We start from the raw sequence: 14432 nt of genomic DNA on the forward strand, positions 1-14432 counted from the left end.
AAGAGGGTGCCTGTACTGTACGGGTTCACACATCTTTTTATAATGTGATCGGACACTTAGACAAGATAAATTTGTGGTTACAAGTCAAAACAAGCAAGCTCAAGGAAGATCTTTTGGCTTGAATTACAGCATTGCTGACCTTGATAGAGTCTCAGATTCATTTGGGGGCCTGGTCTGATAGGTCCCTTATCATCCTGCCCTTGAGGGGGTAGAGTGACGTGCATTCCCAGTTGAGAGCCAAATTTCTTAACAAAATACAAGAAAATAAAGCTCATTCCAGAGGTGGAGTTGTTCCATGACTTCATCAGCAGGTTTTGTTTAGACCATCTTATCCCCTTGAAGCCAAATCAATTTAAAACAGAAACAAAAAAATGAAAAAAAAAACAAGCAATCCTCCAACCCCCTTCCTTGGTCAAAACTACCTCCCTGGAATGGTAAGTTTCTACAACAAGAACACATTTCTGGGGCATTGTTCAGGTGTTCTCCGAGCCTCCCATTAGGTTGTCTATTGCATTTAAAGTAAGTCACTCAGGGATTTCTCTGGAGGGTTTAATGAGGATCTAAAATCTTTTGCACCACAGGCTGGATTAAGTAGTGTCCATGGGGGCCGGTGTCAGAAGTAGTAGGAAAAAAAAAAAAAAAATAGGAGAGGAAGAATAAAGGGAGGGGAGAAGGAAAAGGAATGGGGCGGGAAGAAGAGAAGAACAGGCAGAGAATGCCACCTGCAATAGGCCCAGGTGCCACTCAGCAACCTCATTCCCAAATTGGCCAACGTCCTGTGAGACAATGTTCAGTTGGATTTGCTGGTTCTGCTGTGTTTTTTCAACAACATGCTATTGAGTCTGTCTGTTCAGCCACATTTTGCAACCCCTTTAGTCTCAGAAGAGAGTTTCAGGGATGGTAGTTTGTAGCCGAAGAGGTCTAGGTTGAACAAACTTGTATAGTGAGGAAAAAGTCACCATCAAATGCATTTTCTGGTGGCAGGTGACATGCCCCAAGGTTTGCCTTTTCTTAGAAAGTGCCTGAAGTTTTCAGGACTTGCAATGGCTTTGAAACAGACTTTGGCTGGGTTTCACCCAGGAATAAAATTCTAGAATCATAGCCAGGGCTTCTAAATGGATTTCAGGAGCTCTGTGAATTCCCTGAAATGCTGCATAAATTGTTATATTGGCTCGTGTGCACTTTTGAGGGGAGATAGACCATAACTTTCACCATATTCTTAAGGAATATGTAATTATATTTCTCCCCTGATCTGTATGAGATCTTAAACATCTAATCAAAGGCTGATTTCTGGCCAACCACAGACATTTCATAATACAGTTGAATTCATCCAGTTGTTCCATCACTTGTATTATTCCATAATTTAAATAACAAGTAACACAGAAGTGCAAACTGAAAATGTCTGTGCTTGTGTTGAGACTTTTGTTGTTGTTGTTGCTGCTGGTTTTTTTTTAATATATATATATAAGTTGAGATGAAAAAGCCAGCATTGTGTCTGTTAGCATCAGGTTCCTTTGTTAATGAGTAGCTACTTGGAACAAGTTGAGATTTGTTTTTTAGATTTTTTTAAATTTCCAGAATGGAATTTGACATCATTCTGAGTAAGCTCTATGTGACTTTCTGACAGTCAGAAGTTTCTATTTCTGTTGAGGAAACCTGAAACCATGATTCAAAGCACAAATGAGGAAAGTGGTTGCAATGAAGACGATGTCGATGTCTCAGAGAAAATGATGCCATCAAAAAAATTTCACATTAAAGGAACTTTCAGAGATATTTCACAACATGGAAGGCACAAAGTATAAGATGTTGCAAGCTGATGCAAATTTGTAAAGGAAATGACAATTCACCAAGGCATGGAAAAGATGTTCTCTCAGTATCATGCATTACACAAATAGCAGACGGCAAGAACTGTTCAAATACTCTTGGTAAGTCTGTTTTTTTTTTTTTTTACAAAGAAAGAAAACACTTTAAAATCTACACTATTTTTAGTGCTTTAAATTACTGTGTACTAAAATATTTGTTTTACTATTTTTTTTTTGTTTCCCTGTACATTTATAACCTACTGTAAGAGAGTTTTTAATGCTTTGGCAAAAAGAATTTAAAGTGGAACACTCATAATTTTTCTCCTGATTTTTAAGTCTGTTTTGCACAGTTTTAGACCCCACTGTCATTTTTATAGTCCTGCACTACCAAGCAAAGTGAGGACTGTCTGTGTGTCTCAATGTTTAGTGGCGCTAAGAAGGCTGGCTTCTCATCGTCTTCAAAAGTATGTCATAAAGACCCCCGACAAAAGCACCATTTGTAGGCCCAACAGGATAAGAACTTTTTTTAACACTCACACAACACTTGCTATGTGCCAGACATTGTTCTAAACACTTCACAAATGTCAAGCCATTCGTCTTCACAACTCTGTGAGCTAAAGGTAATTATCCCCATTATATAGATGGGGAAACTGAGGCAGGAAGGGGTTAAGTAGCTTGCCCTAGGGCACTCAACTTGTGTGTGGCAGAGCTGGGATTGGCACCTAGGTGGGCCGTCTCCAGAGCCCATGCTCTTAATCATGCCATTTTGCTACCTCTTATGGGATTCATTTAGTTTCTACATGCAGGCACTTTTCAATCATTAATGTTTATTCCTGGGCTATTGAGAAAGATTCCCTTTCAAGGAATAAGCTTTATGGACGTCTGAATGCCACAGCTGGAAATGTCCTTTGAGAGTCTCTCCTGATTGCACATTGGTTTTCCCATTCAGTAGAACATTCTGATGGGCCACACAGGCAGGTTGAGCAGCATGGTAGTACAGGAATATAGGAAGGTCCTAGAACTTCATAGAGGTTGCTTATATGTCCCCTCTGCCAGTAACATCCCCCCTCACCTCCAAACATGCATACACACACACACACACACACACACACACACACACACACACACACACACACACACACAGCCCTCAAGTGCTATGTGCCTTCAAGGCCATCTTGAATGCCTGGGTTTCCACTGACCTCTGAGGGCCATCTCCTCGGTTCCCTCCCTCGTTGTTTGCAGGGTACTCTTTGCCCGCTCAGGCATCCCACGCTGGCCTGGCACCAAGCAGGAGGTCTGGCCACCTGACAGACCAGGCCTGTGTGCCTGTGCTGGGTGGCAGCACAGGAAAAAAAAAAAAAAGCCAAACTCTGTAAAATAATTTTACAGAGATTTACTCTGAGCCAGATTTGAGGACCATGACCCGGAGCCACACCCAAGAAGCCTTGAGCAAGTGGACTGGCCGTGGCTGGGTTACGGTTTGGTTTCATACATTTCTGGGAGACGGGTTACAGGTAAAGTCATAAATCAGTATGTGGGAGGTATACATTGGTTTGGCCAGAAAAGGTGGGTCATCTTGAAGGGGGCGGTGCTTACAGGTTATAGGTGGGTTTAAAGACTCTTTGGCACGTAACTGGTTAAAGACATGAAGCTTTGTCTAAAGGGAATGTTTTAACCTAGGAGTTGTTTATCAGACATAAGCTACCAGACATATATTTGTTGTGTAAATTGAGGACCTGCAGGTTTGTCTTGCCTACCCTTAGGCCTGTTAACGGGTTACAAAAGATGTCCCCAGGAAGGGAGGAGGGCATGAAGAGGCATGTCTGACCCCCCTCCTCCTGGCAGGCAATTTAGTTTTAGGATATTCCTTTGGCCACCAGGAGGTCCATTCAGTCAGCCCGTGTGTGGAGGGGTGAGCCTTAAAATTGTATTTTAATTCACAATTACCCCCTGTGGCCAAGATATGTCAGAGGCAGCATCTATGGCCAAACTTTTATTTTGTCCTGATGGTTACCAGGGTGGTGTGATTACCTGCCCTGGGTCCATCCAGTCCTCGGTGGGACCCTTGTGGCCAAGAGGACTGAAGAGCTGAAAGGGGGCTTACAGCCAATTAAATATTTTAGGCCAAACAGGACTGGAGGAGGACAGGAATTCATCAACACTTTAAAATCTGCTAGGTGAGGCTGAGTGTGGACACCTGTAATCCTAGCACTCTGGGAGGCCGAGGCAGGAGGATCGCTCCAGGTCAGGCGTTCGAAACCAGCCTGAGCAACAGCGAGACCCCCGTCTCTACTAAAAATAGAAAGAAATTAATTGGCCAACTAAAAATATAGAAAAAATTATCCTGGCATGGTGGTGCATGCGTGTAGTCCCAGCTACTTGGGAGGCTGAGGCAGAAGGATTGCTTGAGCCCAGGAGTTTGAGGTTACTGTGAGCTAGGCTGATGCCACGGCACTCTAGCCTGGGCAAGAGAGTGAGACTCTTGTTTCAAAAATAAATAAATAAAATAAAATAAAAATTAAAATAAAATCTGCTAGGTGACATAAGAGTAAAATCCAAAATGTCAAAGGCAAGGCTACAAAACTAATTAACTGTAAGTGTTTAGCTACTATATTCTTGAGCTTAGTGGTAGACTTGTAGCAAATATAAGCATCATTAATATTTAAGCTAAGGGAATTTAGAGACTAAGGGATTTAAACTAAGGGAATTTATTGTGTCATAATATTTTAGTCTCTTTAATAATTTATACTATGGTGGCTGATAAATTACTCATTATATTTCCTTTTGTATAAATCCATAACTGAGAAAAATTATACTCAGGAAGCTGTAAGTCTATAGGAAGCAGGAAAACATATTTTACAATTGGATGGATGTCTGCAGCATGTGGTTTAAAAAGACGAAGTATTTCAGTTAGTGTCCCTTTAGGCTTCTGTGTGTCCCTCCTTGATCTGGAAGGTCTAAACTAAGTCCATCCCTCAGAATCGGCCCTTACAATCTCACACAACCCCTCTTCCACGATAGTCCCTGGGCCTAGAGGGAGGATATTTCAACGGGGCTTTGGCAGATTCCAAGGTTCTAGGTCCCAGAGATCAGGCAAACTTGCTATTTACTTAAAATTTGTCAAGACTTTGGAAAACAAAATAAAAGAATTAGAAATGTTTAAATAGTCTTTTTGTGAAATTTTAGTTAGGTCTCATGAGGTTGAGTTGTTATATCTATAGTCATATCAGTTTTCTAATTAAAATTAAAATCCTGGAAGTTTGTTTTTAGTCCAGTGGTATATAATCTCCTCCAAAGATATTAGAAACCAGTATTCAAGTGGATTTTTCAGTCCTTCCTATGATTTTACTTGAAGAAGCCAACTTTGGACTTAGCCAGAAAGAACTACTTTCTGAGATGAATTACAGTAAAATAATAATTTTCTAAAGATAATAGAACTTGAACTAGCCATGGTTAGAGACAATTGATAACCAAATTGGTTATTTTTGTGGCATATAGCAATTTACATAATAACCATAATTATTACTGACAACACACAACAAGACATGTCAATATTTGATAATACTAGAGCATATGTTAATAATTTACTTAAACAAGTATAGCAGAAAGAAAGATAAACACCATTTCATATTTGACAATGTTCCCTGGATGGTTTGGACACACCAAATAAATTTAATGTCTGTTTTAGACTTTTATTTATTTATTTATTTTTGAGACAGAGTCTCACTCTGTTGCCCGGGCTAGAGTGCCATGCATGGTGTCAGTCTAGCTCACAGCAACCTCAAACTCCTGGGCTCAAGCAATCCTCCTGCCTCAGCCTCCTGAGTAGCTGGGACAACAGGCATGCACCACCATGTCTGCTTAATTTTTTCTATATATTTTTAGTTGGCCAATTAATTTCTTTCTATTTATAGTAGAGACGGGGTCTCGCTGTTGCTCAGGCTGGTTTTGAACAATCCTCCTGCCTTGGCCTCCCAGAGTGCTAATATTGTAGGCGTGAGCCACCACGCCCCGCCCATCATTAACTTTTTATCTTAAAATAAATTACTACAAAAATTAATAATTTAGAATTTTTTTCGTTAGACAAAAACTCTCTTACAGCTACAATGTCCACATAACCAGCTAGCTTATAAAGAGTAGGACAAAAATGGACAAGACCAAGGAAAAACTAAAGCTTCCAATTTAAGCTCTTCTAACTACAACTTCTAAGACAACTTTGAATCCCTAACAGTACTGTTAATATTAGATGATACTGAGTTAGAAACACATTTCGTGTACCTCTCTACAGACATTCAATCGGTGGAAGTAAAGTATATCTGCAGTTAGGGTTAAAAGACCAAAACCAAAATATTTTCATAAACCTTTGACCATAAGTTTGTTTTTTTGTGCTCTCCTTGGTGTTTTATTTATTCTAATTTGCTGACACTTAGGCACATTTGCATTTTTACCTTAAAGTGAAACATACAGGTATTTTTGTTGGTAACTCAGATTTAGTGATTATCATTAGATCAAATATTAAATTTACTTTACTTATCAAAAATCACACATTATTTTGTCTTTGGCTGAGTTTATATTTTTATAACCTTTATGTCAAATCTTGACACCTCAAGAACATAAAAATGTCCAGTAAAACCCAGGCTAAAACAAATGTATGCTAGCTAACAACTTGAAAACATTTTTACTACTAGTTTACTAATAACACCTTTTTTATTTTTTAATAATAACCCACCCAGCTTATTTACCAAAGATTACTAAATTCACGTGAACCATTTGGGTTTAATTTATGAGTGCTCCCTTATTTTTAAGCCAGTCCGGAATCATGTAAGCACAAACATGTACTATATGGACAGACACAAAACATATCTAAACATATACATTCTCACACACACATATATGCACACAAAGTTCTAATAGGTTTTACCCTAGAACTCTAGCCATGAGATGGTAACCCCAACTCACCAGTCTGTAAAAGACAGTTGGATCCAAATTTCCTCTGATGAACCTGGAACTTGTTCACATGGCAAATTTTAGTTGCCCTGATAGGTAAGCTAATATGGCCTGTGGATCAAAGTTTTGGGTAAAGCAATTTCCATGGCAGTTTGATTTTTTTTTTTTTTTTTTCAAAAACCACCTTTACCCTTTTTTTTCCTTCAGTTCAAAATGAGTTTTCAATGTTAGCATTTTAGCTAGAACTGGCTGCAGGATCTCCAGGTAGCCTTTCAGTTGTAAATACCATAAACAATGAGTTATCTAAACATCAATAGGAAAAGTTGACAGGTTTCAGAGTAGCGGAAAAGATGAGGGAGAAATAGCTTGAGACGTTTTAACTCTATAGTGGTAGGTCCACCATTTGAGCTCTGAATTTTCCTTGATGTATTTTGCTCTTTCGTAAAAACTTGTGCACAAGAATTAGCTATAACCAGCTGGAGCCCTAGAAAAATCTGGCATGCCTTTGAATCTTTTTATTTACACAAATACTTGCAAGTATAGGTGTCACAAACCAACTGGGGTGCCCAACTGGGTCATTCTCCTTGTCTTTCCTGATTTTTAAAGGATTTCCCATTTTTCTTTAAAAGAAGCAACCGAACTGTAACACAGGGTTTGGTGTCCTGGATCGTGTGCTGATTGTGGGTGGGGCTCCTCAGTGTTTCACTAAGAGTCAGTCCCACCCTCTTACGTGTCTCAGTTTCTCTCTTTTGGGGGTCTAGGACTTCTGAGAGAGCTCAAAACGCTGAGTGATCAGCTCTTATATGCATTTCCTGGATGAGCCTTCTTTTAACTAATTAATTGGGGGGGGGGGTTTCCTATGGGGCCACTTGGGTCTCTGGGAATCACCCCAGGCAGCTCCCACTCAGGACCCCAGTCACCCAGGGCTGCCAAGGCTGGGAGGAGTAAGATGCCCCTTCTGTTCAGAGCTGAGGAACTCAGTCTCTCATTCATCTACAAACAAGACAGTTTGGTTTCCTCTTTCAAAATTGCACAAAAAAGCCAACTGAGATTAATTTTAGGATAAAAAGACAATGGAGAAGACCCTTTAGAATGCATCTCCAAATCTGAGTTAGGATCTCAAACAACAATTCCTAGGAAAACAACCAGCTCAGAGTAAACCAAGACCATCAATCAAAAATGGGAGGTCTGGAGCTCAGGAGGACTGACCAATTCCACCAAAGGAGAAGCTCAGAGTCAGAGGGCCCAAAGGGGCTGTGCTGGTACTCAGGCTACTGCTTCGGCGGTTCCTAGTCTTCTCTGAGCCCCACATCTGGGCGCCAAGTCTTGTTAACAGAAAAAGCCAAACTCTGAAGCCGGGCGCGGTGGCTCACGCCTGTAATCCTAGCTCTCTGGGAGGCTGAGGCGGGCGGATTGCTCGAGGTCAGGAGTTCGAAACCAGCCTGAGCAAGAGTGAGACCCCGTCTCTATTATAAATACAAAGAAATTAATTGGCCAACTAATATATATAGAAAAAATTAGCCTGGCATGGTGGCGCATGCCTGTAGTCCCAGCTACTTGGGGAGGCTGAGGCAGGAGGGATCGCTTGAGCCCAGGAGTTTGAGGTTGCTGTGAGCTAGGCTGACGCCATGGCACTCACTCTAGCCTGGGCAACAAAGCGAGACTCTGTCTCAAAAAAAAAAAAAAAAAAAAAAAAAAAAAAAAAGCCAAACTCTGTAAAATAATTTTACAGAGATTTACTCTGAGTCAAATTTGAGGACCATGACCCGCAGCCACACCCAAGAAGCCTTGAGCAAGTGGACTGGCAGTGGCTGGGTTACGGTTTGGTTTTATACATTTCAGGGAGACAGGAATTACACCTAAAGACATAAATCAACACATGGAAGGCATACATTGGTTTGGCCAGAAAAGGTGGGCCATCTTGAAGTGAGGGGGGGTGGGGGGGGCTTAGAGGTTATAGGTGGGTTTAAAGATTCTTTGTCTTGTAATTGGTTAAAGACTTGAAGCTTTGTCTATCTATAGGCTTGGAATGTTTTAACCTAGGAGTTGTTTATCAGACATAAGCCAGCAGACATATATTTGTTGTGTAAATTGAGGATCTGCAGGTTTATCTTGCCTACCCTTAGGCCTGTATTAACAGGGTTACAAAGTATGTCCCCAAGAAGGGAGGGGGCATGATGAGGCATGTCTGACCTCCCTCCTCCTGGCAGGCAATTTAGCTTTAGGATATTCCTTTGGCCACCAGGGGATCCATTCAGTCAGCCCGTGTGTGGAGGGGTGAGCCTTAAAATTTTATTTTAGTTTACATGACTAACACCTTCATTTAATGCCCCGCCATCCTCAGGGAAAGGAAATGCCAGTCCTTCAGCAAAAGTACTCAGCCTGGGACAGGGCAAAGGTCTATGGGGACACAGCAGAGCCTAAGTGTCCTGGCAACATTGGGGTCAGAACATGTCTTGGGCCCCAAAGAGCCAGAAAGGACTCCCATGTACCCTGGTATAGCCCAGGCCTTCAGCAGTGAGGGGAGGCAGGCCCTGGTCTTGCAGAAGTGCTGCCTGGACTGGCCAGACCCTACTAAATCCTACCTTTAGCATGGGAATGTTGCTGCCCAACCAGGTTCCTTTGCCAGCTGGCCAGGAAGCAGCCAATATGCCAATATGCGGAGTCAGCAGGTTTTACGCAGAGACCAAGTCACTATTCCGCATAGCGCTAGGCGGGGAGACAGGAGAAATTTCTCAAATCCACCTCCCTGAGAACTGAGAGACGGGGGTTTTTAAGAGTAGTTTGACAGGCAAGGGATTAGGCAATAGGGCTAATAGGGGCAAAATTATAGGGGCATGGAAATCATCTTCTTGTGTTGCTCCCATCCCTGGGGTCACAATTCTAGTTGAGTTGGTTTCTTGGTATGCACCACTGATGTGGGTGGGCCCATTGATCCATGGGAATGCAGGGCCAGGAAGATATCTTAAACACTACCTGTAGGTTTTGAAAATGTGATTTATGGAGAAAGTTATGAATCTTTATGGACACCAGCTATGGGGATAGGAATCTTTATGACCATCAGCTATGTGACTTTGGAGTGGCAATTATAGGGGGACAGTTCTCTTACCACAGTTTTCGCCTTTTACCCCGTTATTGAAGGGCAGTTTCAGGGATGACTTGTCCAGCAGGGAGATGACCCCAGCCACCCTGTGTCCGAGGGCCAGGTGCCAAGCCTGTGCGCCCTTTAATTCACTCCAGCACACTTGGTCCATCCCTCTTTCATGCCCCCACTTCAGGGGAAACTCAACCCAGGCACCTTGGTTCTCCCTGTTGCACCCTCTGCTTTGGGTCCTCAGGAGCTGACTGCTAGTGTTGCCACTAGGAGCAAGACAGTTGTGACCTTGGCCCCAGGAACTAACAGGGTCTTAGAGGGGGAGGTACAGACCCTTATCGGATAGTTCCCCAAGCGAGTGAGAACTTTCAGTTGGGGGCCGGAAGGCTTGTGGCTGGAGAGTGCCCTGTCCCTGGGGGCTAGAGGTGTTGCTGAGTGGTACAGGGGGTGGGACAGAGGGGGAGACAGGTGTAAGTGAGCATGATGCTAATAAGCAGAAAGATCAGCAAGGAGCTGAGAGAAGGCTGGTGATCCCGGGCTCAGCGAGCAGGGGCAGTGTGGGGTGCCCTGGAGCTGGAGACAGTGGGAGGCGACACCTGTGTAAAACCTTACAGGCTGAGGAAAAGATGTTGGAATTGACCCTGAGAGAAATGAGAGGCCATTGAAGGGCTTTAAGCGGAGGTCAAGAATATCATATGTGTGTTTTGAAAATCTAAGTCACTCTGGCTGCAGTGGGAAGAATAGCATGGGGCAGTGGGTGTTGGAGTGGATGAAGGGAAACCAGCTGGGAGTCTTCCATAGTTCTTTGGGCAGGAGAGGAGGGTTCTGTGGTCTCAGGAGGTGGAATTGGAGAAGGGGACAGACAGCTGAAGAGACGTCTGGACTTTGAATTGACATGACTGGGTTGTGATTTACATCCAATGACATAGGAGGAGAGGATGGTGGAGCCATTCTCTGAGCTATGACCAACGTTGAGGTGTGGGAAGCTCATTTAGCTTTTAGAAATTTTGAGTTTAAGGAATTCGTGGAGCATCCAAGTAGCGATGTCTAGTAGGCTCCTGGGTATACAGCCTGTAACTCAGTGTGTGGGGGGGCGGGGTGTCTGAGCTAGAGACACTCACTGGCATATGGGGAGAAATTAAATCCTGGGTGATGAAAGACGTCACTCCAGGAGACTAGGTATCCTGAGGAGGGTGTCTTGAAAGGCACCACAATTTACTGGCGGAAAAGAGGAGGAAAAACCTGGGGAGAAAAGATGAGCTTACAAAGAAGGCAGGGCAGGAGTGGCCCAAGAAGTAGCAGGAGACTAGAAGCAGCAGACTGTGGCTAAGCGGCAGCATGTTTGATGAACAAGGAGGCGCAGCTGGGCTGTTACAATAACGGCTAGGAGGCAGGGCTGAAAGTGCAAGTCCGAGTATTTCCAAAAGGCATGAACTTCCAAGAAGCTTTTTTTTTTTTTTTTTTTAAAGATTACAAGAGTTGTGCTTGCTGTTTTACAAGAGGGGCAAACAATGAGGATATTATGATGTCAATGGTCCGTTGAAAAGGATGGACAAGGTCTGTGGGCTACAGCACTAGTCCCATTCTCACCTGGAATGTTCCACCAAACGCTGCACAGGAATGACGGCTCAATCCCCCCAACAATGGGATGGAATAAGTTCACGCTACACCTCCATGCCGCAGGCTAGACAACTGAGCCTCGGAGCATCAGAGCGAGCGGTGAGGGTGGGAGTGGGCCACCAACCTGCCTGACTTGGACGCCCATTCTCTCAACCCACACTACGCTTTCTGCTTCTGCTCACTAACGCCTGCTTCCTTTCCTGGCTTCCCTGATACCAGCCTCTCCTCATTTTCCTTCTATGTCTCTGATCTCTTCCTCTCTTCTTTTTCTTCCAAACAAATAACCCATGCCTGCTGCTTCCATTACATTCCTATGCATTTCCTTTTACCTCCTGGCTCCTGAAACTAAAGGTACTCTTCTCTAAGCGGTAGTGACAGATGGACTTTCTACTTCCCAATCTGTACCTTACCACCCTCTGCCTTTGTTGTTTTTTTTTTCCTGAGACAGAGTCTCTGTTGCCCAAGCTAGAGTGCCGTGGCATCAGCCCAGCTCACAGCAACCTCAAACTCCTGGGCTCAAGCGATCCTCTTGCCTCAGCTTCCCGAGTAGCTCGGGACTACAGGCACCTGCCACCGTGCCTGGCTAAGTTTTTCTATTTTTAGTTGTTTGGCTAATTTCTTTCTATTTATAGTAGAGACAGGGTCTTACCCTTGCTCGGGCTGGTTTGCAACTCCTGAGCTCAACCATTCCTCCCACCTTGGCCTCGCAGAGTGCTAGGATTACAGGCGTGAGCCACTAGGCCAGGCCCGCCTTTGTTCTGGATCTCGCTCTCTGACGGTGGACCCCTCGGGCCCTCCCTCCTGGGTCTGTTCGCTGGTGGCTTGCTAGGACAGGCTTCTCTCTTTCCACTACTCCTGTTCTTACTTCTCCTCCGGCTCCCGGAACATGGGCATTTCCATAGCTTAAGCTCATGCCTCTCTGTTTCATCCTCCATGCAAGAGCTCATTATTACTTCTCCTGTCTTCAGCTCTTACCTCTGTGGTGCTGCCCTCCCCAATCTCTTCTTGGCCCTGTCCTCTCCATCTCGGAAGCCCCAGTGGCCTAGCGAGCACCAGCCCTTAGCTATGTCACCATTACTCCACAGCTGTGTGGAGAAGCAAGCCAGCCGCCTTCCTCCTAGCCTCCCCCCACGCCCCAGCCTTCTTACACATCATCAGCCCGGCCCTGCACCTTCAAGTTCTTGGTGCTTTTTGCTTCCCCTCACTCTCTCCCACCCACGTCCCTCCCCTATCCCAGCCAAGCCATGTCCAGTCTCCAAGTTCTAGGGAGAGTCCCTAAAAATGTTTTGTCCCTGTCTCAAAGTACTTTTCCTGAATTTCCTTTACCTTCTGGCTTATACCTTAATTTTTATAATGGGTCTTATAACCCTGCCCTCTGTTCTATTCAGGATCAAAGCGTATTCTCAGTGGTCAGTTGAAGGCAAATTCATATCTTCCTTCTAGACTCTTGCCAAATGTTACCCCACCTCAAACTCTCCAATATCTATTTATTTTCAAAAGCGTGTATTGTGAAAAATCTGGGGATTCCTGGTGGGCCCTCAGTCCTCTCTTGGCAGTGCCAGGCTCTAAGGGCTTTGAGGGCTGCACAGGTGACACCAAAGTGGAGGGCAGGGGACGAATGTTACAGAGCACCGCCCTCCTCTCAAAGCGTCAGGCATGATGCAAAACAAAACATCTCTCTCCACCAGCCCAGTCTAGGCTCCAGCCCATTTGCAGCCTTTACTTAGTATCTGAATTCAATGCTACAACCTCTATGGAGCCATACACTGGGACCTAGTCATTTGTGTCCTTTTTTGCAGCTACCTTTGGTTAGTGATGCTTTGGTGCCAGGCCCTAAGCTGACGCTGAGAGACTTTTATAAGATCAGCCATACGCAAATCACCGTTTTATCTAAAGGAGGGATATCTTCTGGGACAATAGATAAAAAACCATTTATACTTATCTTTCTGACTTGGAGGTATTTTTGTAAATTTCCTCGAATCTCCTATGGAACAAAATGGGGCGTTAATTCATGAAAAGTCATATCCCTCCTTCTGTTTCCTTTCCTTCTAGAAGGAGGCAAGTTCCCCAGGGATGAGGATCTGCATCTCTCTACTTCACCACTGTATCCCACTTCTAGAACAGCACCTGGGCCTTCATGCGTGCTAGCTACAAACCTGTCACCCAAATTTGCACTCTGCCCGCCCGTGTCCAGCTCCTGTTCCCCACCGTAACCTCTCTGAGGCCCTCCTCAGACCTTTCCTCTCACTCCATCCTGCACGCTGTGACCAGATTGCTTTTCAGCCCAGCTTTTCGTCACATCAGTCCCCTGCTATAAACCCTTCCTTGCTTCCAGTTGCCTTCAAGACTTGCAAATTCATCCTCACCCAGCCTTGTTCCAGGCTGTCTCCACTCAAAGTCTGACACCTCCTTGACCCCCAGAGACCTACCTGCCGAGTTCATCTCCCTCTGAGTCTCCCTACCCATCCAGTTCTGCCCCACCAGCCTCCTGGGACAAGGCTGCTTCCTCCCCTCCTTGCCTGGGGCATTTCTTACTGCTCTTTCCTCTCTGACACCATCCTGGGGCACCCATGCTTTTGACTGCCAACGCACTATGTAAATCAGAGTCAGGAAGGGTTTCGTTAAACAAACCTTTATTAAGCAACTTGTCTGAGCAAGGTACTCTATCCAGACACTCAGTTCTGTTTCTAGACATGAGAAGCAGTAAGGCAAATAGGCCGAAGGTGCTGGAAGCCGAGACACCTCATGAGAACTATATTTCTCTAGAATGACAGGCAGAGATGCCCATGAACTTCATCGAGGAAAAGCAATGTACCGCAACTGGAAGGAAATGCCAACACATTTTCTAATAGTACAGTTCTCCTCCCCACTTTAAACGTGAATCAACTACATGAGACCCAGGGAAGAAAGGTCACTTGTCAACGATGATTTAAAAGCAGGGAAGGTTTACCCTTGTGCACATTCTGCAA

This window comes from Microcebus murinus, chromosome 6 (genome assembly GCF_040939455.1).
Source record: "Microcebus murinus isolate Inina chromosome 6, M.murinus_Inina_mat1.0, whole genome shotgun sequence".
Classification (NCBI taxonomy): domain Eukaryota; kingdom Metazoa; phylum Chordata; class Mammalia; order Primates; family Cheirogaleidae; genus Microcebus; species Microcebus murinus.